Raw genomic sequence first — 15,733 nt, forward strand, 5'->3', positions numbered from 1 at the left:
ATTTCACTCTCATTAATGAAGGAGACATTTACTCTGTGTAAACCGCTAGGTTGACAGTATTTCTCTCAACAGTTTGAAGATATTTTCTCTCATTTACAATTTTCATTTTTTGCTTTTGAAAAACCTATGCCAATCTATATGTCATTTTTTCTACAATCTCTCTTCTTTCTGGTTGCTTTTAAAATCTTCTTTTAGTTTTTGTTGTATTATTAACTGTACTACACTGTGTGGTGAGATTGCTTTCTACTTGATCTGCTTGGAAAACGTTGGGCTTTCTGTACATATATGGACTTATATCTTGCCTTCATTCTTGGAAATTAAAAGCCATTATCTTTGCAAATATTGCCTCTTTTCATCCAGCATGTTCTAAGATTTTTTTTAAAAAGTTTTCTATTATTTTTAGCATTTGTGCTACTTTCTAGGTAATAGCTTCAGATTTATCTCTTTTTTAAGTTACCAGACTTTATTTTCAGAGCAGTTTTAGGTTTATAAAAAAAAAGTACAGAGAGTTCCCATATTCCTCCTCATTACCCACCACCACCACAGTTTTCTCTATTATCAATATCTTATACTAGTGTGGTATATTTGCAATAATTGATGAGACAATATTAATGCATTATTATTAACCAAAGTCCATAGTTTACATTAGGATTCACTCTTTGGGTTGTACCTTCTATGGGTCTTGACAAATGCATAATGACATATATTTACCATTACAGCATCATACTGAATAGATTCACAGCCCTAAAAATCCTCTATGCTCCACCTATTCATCCCTCTCTTCCTCCTGCCACCCCAGCTCCTGACAAACTCTGATCTTTTCACTGTCTCCATAGTTTAACCTTTTCTAGAGTGTCATAGTTAGACCATACAGTACACAGTCTTTTCAGACTGGCTTCTTTCACTTAGCAATATGCATTTAAGTTTCCTCTATGTCTTTTTGTTGGCTCATACGTCATTTCTTTTTTTTTTTTTTTCCTTTTTTTGTCTTTTTTTCGTGACTGGCAATGGATCGCAACCCTCAGTGTCGCACCCGTACCGGACCAGGACTGGCAACGGGATTGCAACCCTCAGTGTTGTGCCCGTACCTCACTCAGCCAGTGAGCGGCCGGTCTGTATGTGGGATCCGAACCCTCAGCGGGAGCGCCGCTGCGCTCTCAAGTGGCGCACTGTAGCAGTGCGCCACCGGGCCAGCCCCATACTTCATTTCTTTTTGTTGCTGAATAATATTTCATTGTCTGGATATACTGCATTTTGTTTACCCATTCACCTCTTGAAGAACATCTTGATTGCTCCCAAGTTTTGGCAATCATAAATAAAGCTGCTAGAAACATCCCTGTCCAGACCTTTGTGTGGACATAAGTTTTCAACTCATTTGGGTAAAAACCAAGGAGTACAGTTGCTGGAGGATGCTTAGTTGTGTAACAAACTCATGGGAACACAACCCTGAGCACATTTTAGAGGAATTATTAATGAGAACTTCAAAGAATCTTCTTTAAAAATATAGATATCTGTGCCACCTTATAGAATAATTTAAAGTTTCATTATATCAAATAATACTTGTTGAAAGCCAATTATGTGTTAGGTATGGTGCAAGACACAAACTACAATGGAAATCAATTTAATTAAAAACACAAAGTTTTCTTTTTTCATATAGTTTTCTTTAATGAAAATATAATCCTATTTTCATGTATTAGGTATAAATTGTACTTCACTGATGACTTTGAATTTTTAATTACCTACTTTAGTCCTTTTGTCTAAACACTGTGCTCCTATCATATAATGGGCTCCAAACCATCTGCTAAATAATCTATGGGTCAAAGTATCAAGTACAAATAGAAAAACATTGAGCTGAGTTAAAATACAGCATATTAAAGTTTATGGAACTCAACCGAAGCAATTATGAGAGGGAAATTAATAGCAGAATATACCTACATTCGAAAAAAAAAAAAAGTCTTAAAGCATTACTCTAAGTTACCCAACTTTAAAAAACTGAAAACAGAATTAAAATAAACCTCAAAAAAACAACAACAAAAAAACATAAGTAAAGAAGTAATAAAGACAAGGGCAGGAATCAATAAAATTGAAAACAAAAAAAAAATGAATAAAACAAAAAGCTGTTTTTAAAAAAATCAATAAAAGTGACACTCTAGTAAGACTGGTAAAGAAAAACAGAGAGAAGACACAAATTACCAATATCAGGAATAAATCAGAAGATATCACTACAGACCTTTCAGTCCTAAAAGGAATAATAAGGAAATACTACAATCAACTCCACACATAAATTTGGCAACCTAGATGATATGGATCAATTCCTCAAGTATCAAAAACTGCCACCAATAGGAAAATGAACAACTCGATTAAAAAGTAAGCAAAATATTTGAGCAGACACCTCATCAAAAAAGATACACATCTGGCAAATAAGCACATGAAAAGATGCTAATCATATGTCATTAAGAAATTGCAATTTAAAACAAGATACCACTATGCATCCATTAGAATGGCAAAATCCCAAACACTAGATTTCCACTTTTTCTGTGTGGAAAATTGTGTTTTTATTGAATTTGATTTCCACTGTAGCCCATGTCTTGCGCCAGACCTGACACATAACTGGCTTTCAACAAGTATTTGTCATAATGAATTTTTAAATGGTTCTGCAGTAATAGCACAGATTTCTAAATCTATTTAAAGGAGGATTCTTTTGGAGTTTTCATTAACTAAGCCTCTAAAATTTCCTCACAGTTAGACTCCCTTGAGTCCAACTCCAGCCATGTCACTTCCCTGGAATTTGTGTTGCTTTTATTGTTGTTGTTTTTTTGTTTTTTGTTTTTCCTGAAAACATCCAGTGAAGGGGCAGGGGCATTCTATAAAAGATGTGTGCAAAACATCTCCTAAGTCATTTGTGCTGTGTAATCCTCCTCACACAGCCAACAGACATCACTCTGAAGTGACTTCTATTCAATAAAGTAAAAAACAAAACTAGAAATTGAAGTTCACCTCAGAAATTGGGAGCCTCTTCTCAGGCATCCGATTCTGAAAACTCCCAGTTACATCTGAATGCTTAGGACTAAATGCTGCCCTTTGGGGGGTGGGGTGCATAAGAGACATGTGTTTTAACCCATGTCCTGGCACACCCATCTCAACTCCTCTCTTCTGGACGGGATATCATTACAATGCCAATCAAAATAAATAAGGAAATTCCCTCATTTATGTGGGACTCCTGGATTTCTAGCTGGTAATTTTGCAGCTTAAATGTATATTTAACCCTACTCTAAATTTTATATGGCACCTACTTTTTGTAGTAAGTATGCAAGTAGGTACAGTGTGCTAATGGGACACAGGAAGACTTGATGCCTGTTGTGGTCGTTGGTATTATTTATTTGGAGATGAAAACTGTAGGTGGTGATATTTCCTTTAACTTATAGTACTGAATTTTGCTCTGAGCTTCCAAAAGAATATCAAAAAATAAAATACAAATATGTACACACTAAAAATGTGTTACACATGACAACAAATAAGGATTTAAAAAATGAAATCCAAACGAGAAAACAAGTTACATCATACTGAAGAAGCCAACATTAATTATTTGTAACTAATTCTTTCACAAAATCTGACAGTACTGTGTAGCTATAGAAATGGGTAGATCTCTTTTACCTAACACGTATATCACTTTCTCAAGATAATTCCTATTTATTACCTGATAAATGAAGGCTTCTCAAGAGTAGGGTTTAATCATATGGATCCTATGATGATGAAAATGAGTTGAATCCATAGCCCCTCTCTTGTTTTCCAGCTTAAATCTGCTATTTTAACCTGCTCACTTGACAGCTTCATTACCACTTACTCTACTCACTGTGACTTTGAAGTCACTTCAAAGGGATGTGGACACAACACTAAATGAGATGGGATGGGATGTGGATAAAACAATAAATGAGACATTTCTCTTAAACTGAAAGAACTAACATACTTACACATTTATGATAACAGAAAGAAACTTTGAAAACCTATTGACTGTAAGTTATTTAATTATAAATAAATGCCTTTAAAACTTCTGTGAGGGTTGTATCTTTATCACTGGCTTACAATTTAAGGCAGGTGAAGCTAAAAGATTTCAGGTTGTTACCAGCACCAAAGTTCAGTTGCTCGCTGCTCAGGAACAAAAGACTTGTAAGTCCCCAATATTGGTGTGAAGAAGGAATTTTACTATCGAGTCTGCAGACTAAAACTGTCTCAAAACTTCAGGTTTTCAGAAGGGTTTGTATAGGGTAAAGGATAAAGGAAAAGTATATAAGAAATGATGCAGGGATAGAAGATCACGTTCAGGTCACCGTGTTTTCCTCTGTCCTTGTATTCAGTCCTGTGAGACTTGGAGTCAGGCTTCTTGTTTCTGACTTTATCTCCTTCCCAGGACATCTGAAACCTCAAAGAGAAACTGTTAGTTCTGCAAGATGGCTGTTATCTGACCTTGCTCTATTAAAAAGAAACTGTTAGTTTTGAAAACTAGCTGTTATATGACCTTGCTTTATTACTTCCACAAGTTGCAGTGTTTTTCCCAAGCATTAAGTTCTAACATAATTGTTCTTGTGTTATAATTTGTTATGCTCTATCAAGGTGGGTGTTCAAGGATATGGCAGGTTTTAAAAGGCTCACAACTCAGGTGTTTGTGACCATGAAGCCTATGCTGTCAAGTGATTTTCAATAGTGGCTCCAATTTCTAGCTCCATCTAAATCTGGGCAACCTGGTGAGACAGACTGAAACCGAGGCCTGGAGAGACTATCTACTCCATATACTCACTCCACACTTAGCCAAACTAGAGAAGGTATGGAGACTAGTTCCCAAAACAGCATTTATCTCTGAATAATTTTGTCTCCGAATCAGAGTGTATTACCTCTCCATGCTGTGCAATACTTTCTACAACTTAGAGATCAAACGATATGCATTTATTATCTCATACTTTCTGTAGGTGAGAATTCCAGGCATGGCTTAGCTGGGTTCTCTGCTTCATGCTCTCATCAGGCTGCAATCCAGGAGTCAGGCAGAATTGTGTTTTCATTAGCCTCATGACTGAGAAAAGATCCATTTTCAAGCTACCCAGGCTGGCAGAACTCATTTCCTTGTGGCTATAGGACTCGGGCTTTAGTTTCTTGTTGGGGGCTGCCCACAGTTCCTTGTCATGTGGGATCCTGCACTCTCATCACTTACTTTACCCCAGCTTACTTCTTCAAAGCCAATGAGGGAGAGAGTCTCTCACCTGAGGGAAGTCCTAGTTTTTCTTTTCCAAGTAAATGGATTAATCCATTGATAGTTTAATGGTGGTTATGCACATGGTTCTGAGGGATTTAAAAGGTGAAGGAGTGAGAAGTTAGTTCTCTCTCTGCTTCTGCCATCTGCCATGTGACACTGTGCTTTGCTGTGAAGAGTCACTATCCACTAACAAGGCCCTCACCAGATGTGTTCCCTGGACTTTGGATTTCTTAGTCTCCAAAACTGTAAGCAATAAGTATTGTTTCTCAACAAATTCTCCAGTTTCAGTTATTTCTGTTATAAGCAACAGAAACAAACTAATATAGAAAATTGGTTCCAGAGAAGTGGGGTGTTGCTTAGGACAAATAACTGAAAATGTTGAAGCAGCTTTGGAACTGGGTATTGGGCAAAGGCTGCAAGAATTTGGAAGAACAGGTGAGTAAAAGCTCAGATTCTGGTGAGGAGAGTTTAGAACATCTTAGAGAATGTTTAAATGTTGGTGACCAGAATGCTGGTAAAAATATGGACTGTAAAGACCAGTTTAAGGAAGTCTCAGCTAGAAATGAGAAGGACCTTGTTGGAAACTGGGGCAAAGATCACCCTTGCTATGAACTGGCAGGGAACTTGGCTGAATTCTGTTCATGTCCAAAAGTTTTATGGAATGTGGAACTTCGAGGTGCTGACACCGGGTATTTGGTGGAAGAAATTTCTAAGCAGCAGCTTACACTGAGTTATGGCAGAAAAAGCATGACATAAAGCCAAAATTTATAATTAACAGGGAGGCAGAGAGTGAAAAAATTAAAAACTCTCAGCTTAGACACATAAAGTGTGAGAAAGTCAGTTCGACAGAGGAAACCATATATATAGCCAGTGACTGTTTGCTAAGGAGATTAGTATGGAAGGAAAAGATTATCAAGAAAATGGAAAAAAGACTTTGAAGGCATTTCATAGGTCTTCAAGATTAAAAACTCTCAGCTTAGACACATAAAGTGTGAGAAAGTCAGTTCGACAGAGGAAACCATATATATAGCCAGTGACTGTTTGCTAAGAAGATTAGTATAGAAGGAAAAGATTATCAAGAAAATGGAAAAAAGACTTTGAAGGCATTTCATAGGTCTTCAAGGCTAAAGGACTCATCATAGACCCAGAGGCCTACTGAGACAGAATGGTTTGAGGAAATAAACCTGAGGCACCCTCATGGGCTCATTTCCCAAGTTCGCCTCAGAATGCTGCTCCCTGCACCCTGGTTGTTCCAGCTATGGCTAAATTGGCCCCAGGTGTGGCTGGATGTACAGCTTCAGAAGATACAAGCTAGAAACTTCGGAGGTACCCAGGTGGTATGAAGTCTATAAGCTCACAAAATGCAAGAGCTGTGAGATATAGACTCGCAGAATGCATGGTATTAAGTCAATAGGCTTACAGAATGGGGAGCCTCCACTGCAATTTCAAAGGATATATGGAGAAGTCTGGGGACTCAGGAAGAGATCTGTCACAGAGGTGGATTCACCACATAGAGTCTTCACTAAAGTGAGGCCAAGAAGTAATGTGTGGTCAGAGTTGCAGCAGAAATGTGGGGTCAGAGTTCTAGCACCACGTCTAATGGAGCTGTAAGAGCAGGACCACTAGAGAGACCGCAGAACTGTGGAGCTACCAGTGCACAATGCGAGCCTGGGAGAGTTGAATCATGGCCAAAGGCAAGGAAAGCCATAGGAGCAGGGCCACTTGAGGACTTGGAGGCACAACCCCCCCACCACACACACACACCAGTATGCAGAGAATGTCAAACATGGAACCAAGGTACACAGTTTGCCAGCATTTAGTTTTAATGCCTGCTGCCACCACCCTGAGGCCCCACCGGGGCTCTGAGACATGGAGTCAGGGGAAGCCAATCCCAGCCACAAAGAGGCAGGCTACCACCACCATCCCAGGGCCCAGCCAGGGGCCTGAGGTGGGGAGCTGAAGGAAGCTGAACCCAGCTGCAACTAGGCAAGTTGCCCTGGGCCCCACCAGAATCCCAAGGCATGGAGCCAAAGGAAGCCAAACCCAGCTGCAACCAGGTAAAGAGCACACCAAAACCACCATTTTCACACGGGTTGCTCACCATAGCCACCACAATTGCCATGGCTGCCACAAAAGCAGCTAGTCTCTGTAGAAGTAGTCACAGCCACTGTGCAGATGGCACACCAGACTTTCAACTGTATTAACACAAGAAGAGGCACTGGTGGAGACCAAGAAAAAAAAAAGAAGAAGAGGTTCTCTCTCTCCACAAAGCATACTCCAGAGTAATAGAAGAAGCATACGATTTATGATAATAGAGGAGGACTTGATCACACCTGTCTCAGTACTGGACAGACGGATCATCTAGGCAACAAACCAACTATGAGATGGAGAGAGCAAATCTATGGTTATTGGAAGGGGCAAAGGGAGGGGGAAGGGAGAAGGGGAGAAGGAAGGAAAGAGGGGGAAGGGGAGAGATTGGATAGGGGCATAAAGAATAAGTATGATTTGTAGCAATGAATATGCTAATAAAAATAAAATAAAATAAAAATTGAAAAAAGATTTCATGCCTGCCCTGCTGGGTTTTGGGCTTCCTTAGGACCTGTTACCCCCTTCTTTTGGCCTATTTCTCCTTTTTTGAACAGGAATATGTACCCTGTGTTTGTCCCACCATTGTATCTTATAAGTAGATAACTTGTTCTGATTTTACAGATGGAACTTCAGACTTTTGAGTTGAAACAAGTTAAGCCTTCGGAGATGGAATAAATGTATTTACCTATGAGAAGGACATGAACATTGGGATCCAGGGGTGGAATGCTGTGGATTGAATTGTGTCCCCCAAAGTCCGTGTATTAGAAACATAAGCCTCACTGTGACACTGTTGAGAGGGTGGGAAATCTTATGGTAACTGAAAGGTGGGGCCTTGAAGATTAGATTGTGAGGACAATACCAAAGTAAATGGATAAATCCATCAATGTTTAATGGTGGCCATGGGTGGGGTTCTGAGGGCTTTAAAAGGAGAAGGAATGAGGAGTTAGCTCTCTCTCTCTGCTTCTGCCATCCACCATGTGACACCCTGCTTTGCTGTGAAGACACACTACCCACCAATAAGGCACTCACCGGACATGTTCCCCAGACTTTGGATTTCCCAGCCTCGAAAACTGTAAGCAATAAATATTGTTTCTTTATGAATTATCCAGTTTCAGATATTTCTGTTATAAGCAACAGAAATGGACTAATCCACAGCTATTTCAAGTTGATCTTCAGGTCTCTGATTTGTGATGCACAAGTTCAGCTCTGACACTTTTGGTTCAGAAGCTGTCATATCATTTACTATGCAGTCATAAATGTCTATGATGTATGGTATTGCTAACAGCCAAGTTTATATAATTCTGATTTATAAGTCAATATGTAATCATATACAATTAATGTCATTGTTTTCATTGCAACTGAATACAAGTAACTAATACAAGGTCAACTTACTTCTATGATGGAAACCTAATTATGGCATAATATAGGTTAATGTAAAGAAGAGTGTTCTCAAAAATGCTATAAAGCCCCTCCGCTGAGAAGCAAGCAAGAAAGCACACCCAGGGTCCTAGGCAGCAGCCAAGGGCATCCCCCTCTGCACAGAAGCAGACAAGAGAACATGCCCAGGGTACTAGGCAGGAGCTAAATGCAGGCACCTCTGTCCAGAAGAAGGCAAGAAAGCACACCAAATATACCACTTCCATGTGGGAGGCCCACCATAGCCCAGCTAACGCAAAAGTGGATCTACACACAGCAGCAGCCACAGCCACTGTACAGGTGACCCGCCAGATGCTCAACTGCATTGAAGCAAGGAGAGTCACCAGCAGAGTCTGGAAAAAGAAGAGGGTGTCTCTTTCCTCAAAGCCCACTCCAGAATAATAGGAGAAGCAACTGTTCTATCAGATGACCAGAGATCATTACAAAAATACTAGAAATATGAAAACTCAACAAAATATGACACCACTGGAAGAATACAGTAATTCTCAAAAACCAGACCCTATATAGCAGAAAACCCTTGAAATGACTGAAAAGGAATTCTGAACAACAATCTTAAGGAAACTCACTTAGATAGGAGAAGACTCAGATAGACAACATAATGAAATGAGAAAAAAAATCCAGGATATGAAGGAGAAAATTTACAAAGAAATGAATACATAAAATAAGAATGTAGCAGAACTCATAGGGCTGAAAGATTCACTAAACAAAAAAAGCACAATCGACAGCTTAAGCAGCAGGCTAGAACAAGCAAACGAATGAATTTCTGATCTTGAAGACAGTCTTTTTGAAATAAACCAGGTGGACAATAAAAAGGAAAAAAGAATTTAAAAAATGAAGAAAATCTAAGAGCGCTAGCAGACAACCTTAAGTGCACAAGCATCCAAATCATGGGTGTTCCAGAAAGGGAAGAGAAAGGAAAAGGCATGGAAAATCTATATGACAAAATAATAATGGAAAACTTCCCAGGTATAAGGAGAGACACGGGCCTTCAGGCCCAGGAAGCTCAAAGATCCCCAAACAGACTCAACCCACAAAGACCCTCTCCAAGATATATTATAGTCAAATTGGCAAAGCTCAAAGACAAAGAGAGAATTTTAAAAGGAGCAAGAGAAAAGCATCAAGTCACCTATAAGGGAGCCCCTATCAGACTAATGGCAGACTTCCCAAGAGATGTTCTTTAGGCCAGAAGAAAATGGAATGACATATTCAAAATACTAAAAGAAAAAAACTGCCAGCCAAGAATACTATACCCAGCAAGGCTATCCTTTAGAAATGAGGAGAAAATGGAGTATTTTCCAGACAAACAAAAACTGCAGGAGTTCACCACCACAAAGCCAGCCCTACATGAAATCCTCAAGGAAGTCTTGCATCTGGAATCTGAAAAACAATTATCACGACTATGAATACACAATAAAGAGCAAAACCCACTGGTAGAACAAAAATGAAAACAAGAAAGGGAAAGAAACTAAATCGTACCACCACGAAAAACCATAATGACAATGTAGTAATGCCCCTACTTTAATTCTGATTTTAGCAATTTTGGTCTTCTCTCATTTTTCTTGGTCAGTCTAGATAAAGGTTTGCAAATTTTGTTGATCTTTTTGAAAAATCAACTTTTTGCTTCGTTGATTTTCTCTACTGTCTTTAAACTCCCTATTTCATATATTTCTATTGTAGTCTTTGTTATGTCCTACTTATATTTTCTTTTGGTTTACTTTGCTCTTCTTTTTCTATTTTCTTAAGATAGAAGTTTATGTTACTGATTTGAGATTTTTCTTATTTTTAATATAGGTGTTTACAAGCATAAATTTTCCTGTAAGCACTATATGAGCACTGCATCCTACAAATTTTGATATGTTGTACTTTGATTTTTATCTCAAAGTACTCAGCAAGTTCCGTGTGATTTTTCTTTTTACCCATTGTTTATTCAGGAGAGTATTATGTAATTTCCACACAGTCGTGAATTTTTAAAATTTCCTTCTGTTATTGTGATCAGGGAACATACTATCTATGATCTTAGTCTTTTTAAATGTATTAAGACTTGTTTTGTGGCCAAAAGAAAATGCTAAAAAAAATACTTATTTCATTTTATTTCAAATATGGGGGTGGAGTGGCATATAGCAGCTAACAATGCTTTACTATATGCCCAAAAGTCAACTATACCACTGCCATCATTCTTCCTTTCTAACAGAAAAATGGTTTTATTCTCCTAACCTCCTCTATACTGCATTGGCTTAGAGGAGGTGGTCCTATTTTCAGCCCCAGAGTCATAATTTGATTGATCTAATTAATCATAGTGGTCCCACTCTTCTTGGCAATAATTGGATTAGGTAAGAGTGTCTAATACAAATCTAGCCAATGTGAGTGATGGAGTTTGGATGTGTTGTCCCCTCCAAAACTCACGTGGAAATTTGATCTCCAATGTGGTAGTGTTGGAAACTGATTGAGTCATGGGGGAAGATCCCTCATGAATGGATTCATGCTCTCCCTGGGGGAGGAGGGGTTAATGAGTGAGTTCTCACTCTGTTAGTTCCCGTGAGAGCTGGTTGTTTATAGGACCCTGGCACCTCCTCTCTCTCTCTCTTGCTTCCTCTCTCACCATGTGATCTGCTTGTACCTGTTTGCTCCCTGTCACTTTTCTTCCATGAGTAGAAGCTGGCAGGTGCAACTGTCCCAGAATCATTAAGCCAAATAAACCTCTTTTCCTTATAAATTACCCAGTCTCAGGTAATTCTGTTATATCAACACAAAACAGACTAATACAGTGAGGGAAAATCTCCCAGGGAGAACATGGGAAAAATTGTCCTCAACAAAGAGATACAAGGAAGAGGTCTGTTTGTCTTTCTTCTGGACTCTATCAGGTGATTGTGAGAGTTTGAGGCACTGCAGGGGAACCAGCTAGAGTTTGAGAGCCGTATGTGGAGCATGACAGAGTGCAAAGATTCAAAAAAATTTGCGTCCTGATGACATCATGGAGTCACTGAACTAAACAGCCATGTCGCCTCTCCAGTCTTTGGACTTATTATGTGTGATAATAAATCCACTTTGTTTAAGCCCATTGGGTGTTTTTAATGTTGAAAGTTTCCTGTTCCTAGAGAGGGATCTTGGGGCTAGATATTTTATAAATAAGTTTTGTCAGCATTATTTTCTATATCCTTCAGATCACTGATATTATGAAAACTTAAACCAGCCGTATAAATAGTATGAAAAATGTCTGTCTGGTGTGCACTTAGTCACAAAAGTTTATCTTTCATATCAGCAGGCTAGACATTCTCTTCATTTAGCAGGTCTACTTCTCAGCCTCTAGCTCCAGCCTAGCTCTACTGTCTGTCAATGGCTTTAGACTTAATTGACACATGCCCAGCCCCATCTCTATTCTGCCCCCAAGGACATAAATAGCCACTGTGAGCCTCCAAGTTAAATGCAAGAAACCAGAATACCATTCCCCTATATAGTAGTTCACTGCTCTTCCATTTAAACACCTGGTTGGAATAGCATAGGATCACACACCTGTGAGCCTTCCTCTAACACAAATTAAACATCTTTCCTGATGCTGGCAGACACTGTTTTTCCTCAGTCCTCACTCATACATGCAGACTTTTAACATAAATTTAGTTATTGTAGACACAGAGGGTGTTGCCCTCAAGGAATAGGCAGTGGAGTGGGGAAGACAGCTGAGTTTACAGCTGTTTACAACAGCGTGATAAAAGTCACAGCTGAGGTGTGTGCTCTGTACCCTAGAAGTAAGGAAAGGAACTACCTAAAGAATTAGTAACCAGATTGGGTTTGGGAATGTTTCTGTTCTTCCATTTGTTCACGCTGGTTTTTTGACTCCTGGTCTCCTCAAACAGCAAAACCCTAAAAATTCCCTTCTGCTGCTTCCAGGCCTCTCACCAGGGGGTGAAAGATCTGAGGCTGGGAGGAAATTGAAATAAGGAGGCTTGGAGCTAGACTAGGAATCTTCACTTTCTCTCAGCTGGGAAGCCCGGGAGCAGGCCAATGGGAGAGAGGCTGTGTGCATATCAGCCACTTCCTGAAATTTGATGACATTAACGCACAGGAACTTGGAAGACATTACGTTAAGTGAAATAATCCAGGCACAGAAAGACAAATACCTCGTGTTCTCTTTACTTGTGGAATCTTAAAACGTCAAACTCGTAGAAATGGAGAGGAGAACGGTGGTTATCAAAGGCTGGGTGTGGCTGTGGGACGAAGGGGAAGGCGGGGGAGGGTTGAGGAGATGTTGGTCAAAACAGGAGGAATTAGTTCAGGAAATCTATTGTACTGCAGTCTAGTGACCACAGTTAGAAACGAAGTATTGTATACTTGAAAATTGCTGAGAGGAGATTTTAAGCATTCTTAGCACACAGAAAAAAGTAAGTATGTGAGGTAATCAATATGTTAACTTGTTTGATTTCGCTATTCCACAATGTATTATTCCACAATATCAAACGTCATGCTGTACATCGTAAATATTTAAAGATTTTATTTCTTAATTGAAAAAGAGACAGGTCTAAAACACATATCTGGAAAATTAGAAAGTGCGTGCAGAGCGGTGTTTCCGTGGTGTAGTGGTTATCACGCTCGCCTAACACGCGAGAGGTCCCCGGTTCGAAACCGGGCGGAAACAACCCGTGTCTTTTCGGGGAGTGGACGCCCCGTCGCGACTTCTTAGGCGGCCACAGCTGCAAGAACCAAGTGATGAGGTAACCTCTTTTAATTGTCATTTTGAAATAGCTATGCCAAATTAGCCAGGCAGTTTTGGCTGGGCGCTTCCCAACTGGGAAGTGCTGTCTCCTTTCCCAGAAAACCTGAAACGTGAGATTTTGGCGGCGCCCTAGTTTTCCGTTCTCCATTTTTTCCTAGTTCTTTCTCCCAGAGAAGAATAGAAAGCCACAGCGCTCTTGCCCGGGACTATTTATTAGTCGATGCGCCCTTGTCCAGTCTTGTTTCCGCATTAATGGTTTGACATTTCCCTGTGTTATGGGAACGCCCGAATAGTGAATAATGAAGTGTGGACGTCTGTGAGGGGTGGGAAGAGGTAGCAGAGGTGGGGAATTAGCTCAAGTGGCAGAGCCTTCGCTTGGCAAGCGACATGCAGTGGGATCGATGCCCGCATTCTGCAGATCTTTACTATTTGGGCCCCGGTCTACAGGTGACAGCCTCAGACTCCCCGACATTTGGAACGCTTCGCTGGTTAATGACCTACGAACACAACAAAACAGGGCTGGCAATGGCCCACCAAAGCGTTCAGGGTACTGTTCATATTTTATAACCTGTCTTCTTTTTCTTCAGAGGAATTGTGATCCTCACCGGTGGGGTATCCCCAATTGTTCTTTTTCACCGTGTTTCTTCCCACAGCCTGGCCCCAAATATAACACAATCCTGGAAAATGCGCTGCAGAGCGGGGTAGTTAAAGCCCCAGCTCTCTGGACAGGGCACTGTAAAGTGGAGTCCCAAGGAACCAGAAAGTACTCCTGAAATTGTGGAAAGCCACCCAATAAAGTAACTGGATCGTGAACTTCTTGGGCACACTCTCAATTGCGAATAGGTGAATTTGAAAGAAAAGCAAGATAATATCAGAACTGGAAAATCAAGAATGGACAGTACAGAGGAGTGATGTTATTAAGCTAATATTTTTAACAGAGTTATTTAACTGTAAATGCCAGTGTGGCTGAAAATGGTGAGACTGGAAGTGGATTGTCCCTTGCTCATATTTATCCTGTCATCTTTTGATGTCTGAGATAGTGAAATTCCTTCTAAATCCCCTGAGCCTACTACACAGTGCTTAACACAGAGAATCTCGCCAATGAATATGTACTGAATGCATGGAAAGGAAGTGATAGATTCAAAACAGTTGTGTAGGAATTTCTAAATCCCCTGAGCCTACTACACAGTGCTTAACACAGAGAATCTCCCCAATGAATATGTACTGAATGCATGGAAAGGAAGTGATAGATTCAAAACAGTTGTGTAGGAATAATGCTTGGTATTTGGCAAGTCATTGGATGTGGGATTTGAAGGAGGAGAATGACTTGGAAGTCTAAGCCCAAAAGGCAGGCACAGAGAAGATTGGGAATTAGATACTTGGTGCAGGAATGAATGGGTAACTGTGGAAAACAACAGGCAGAGAGATTGTGAGCTGAAACGAAGGAAGAGCTCATGATTTTGAATCTTAAAAAACGACTACTCAATTCAGGGTTTCCCATTTGGCTCTGGGATCTTAGCGAAAATACTTAATTTACCTGAGCCTTTGTTACATCTGAAAAGTGCAGATTAGGATCTATACTTGTGTTGCCACAATTCAACTGGAACATACGCAGTTAACTCAACAAATTTTAGTATAATTAATGGTACACACAACTAATAAAAACAGGGAGACTATTATTATAAGTTCAGTTTGTGATTTTATAGGGGGAATGTCTCCAGCCACGTAGATGCAAGTGGAAATATAGAGTAAGACAGTAGTATGAACAGGAGACGAGGACTATTCCTTTGCTCATTCATTCATTCAACAGGTTAGTCAGTGAACTAAGCACCTCATGTGTTTCTTTTCAACAAAAGAGACCATGGAAGGTGAAAGAGCACCTACACTCTCTGAGGAAGGGAAAAGCCAGATCATTGGAACACAAGAGAAAAAAGAGCAGCAAAAGACAAGTATAACTGTCCCTGTTCCTGAAGACTGGAAAAGCATGGGTGCCATCAGTCATGGGTGTGGAATCTCCCAGGTGCAGCACTGAGTAACATGGAGTGATTTCCAACTGACATTGATTGTGTTCTTTAAAAGTCAGAAATTGATAAAGCAGTGGTGCTTGGAGAGTAAGGGTCAATATTTTGAATGTGAATCAATGTATAGCAACTGCTATCCAGGTGCAGCTTGCAGTGCACCAGTCTCATAATCTGGAGGTTCTGAGTACAAATCTCGGAGAGGGCAGTACTTCTTTCTTCTGATCTTTACAAGTA

General features: G+C 39.9%; 1 non-coding gene across 1 annotated transcript; it reads left to right on the forward strand.

Annotated features, from left to right (window-relative positions):
• The first annotated feature begins 13,327 nt into the window (after positions 1 to 13,327).
• Positions 13,328 to 13,400, forward strand: TRNAV-AAC. Its single transcript has one exon. It is a non-coding gene; the product is annotated as a tRNA-Val (tRNA).
• Positions 13,401 to 15,733: the final 2,333 nt, after the last annotated feature.

Source organism: Galeopterus variegatus, unplaced genomic scaffold, assembly GCF_000696425.1.
Source record: "Galeopterus variegatus unplaced genomic scaffold, G_variegatus-3.0.2 Scaffold2717, whole genome shotgun sequence".
NCBI classification, from domain to species: Eukaryota; Metazoa; Chordata; class Mammalia; order Dermoptera; family Cynocephalidae; genus Galeopterus; species Galeopterus variegatus.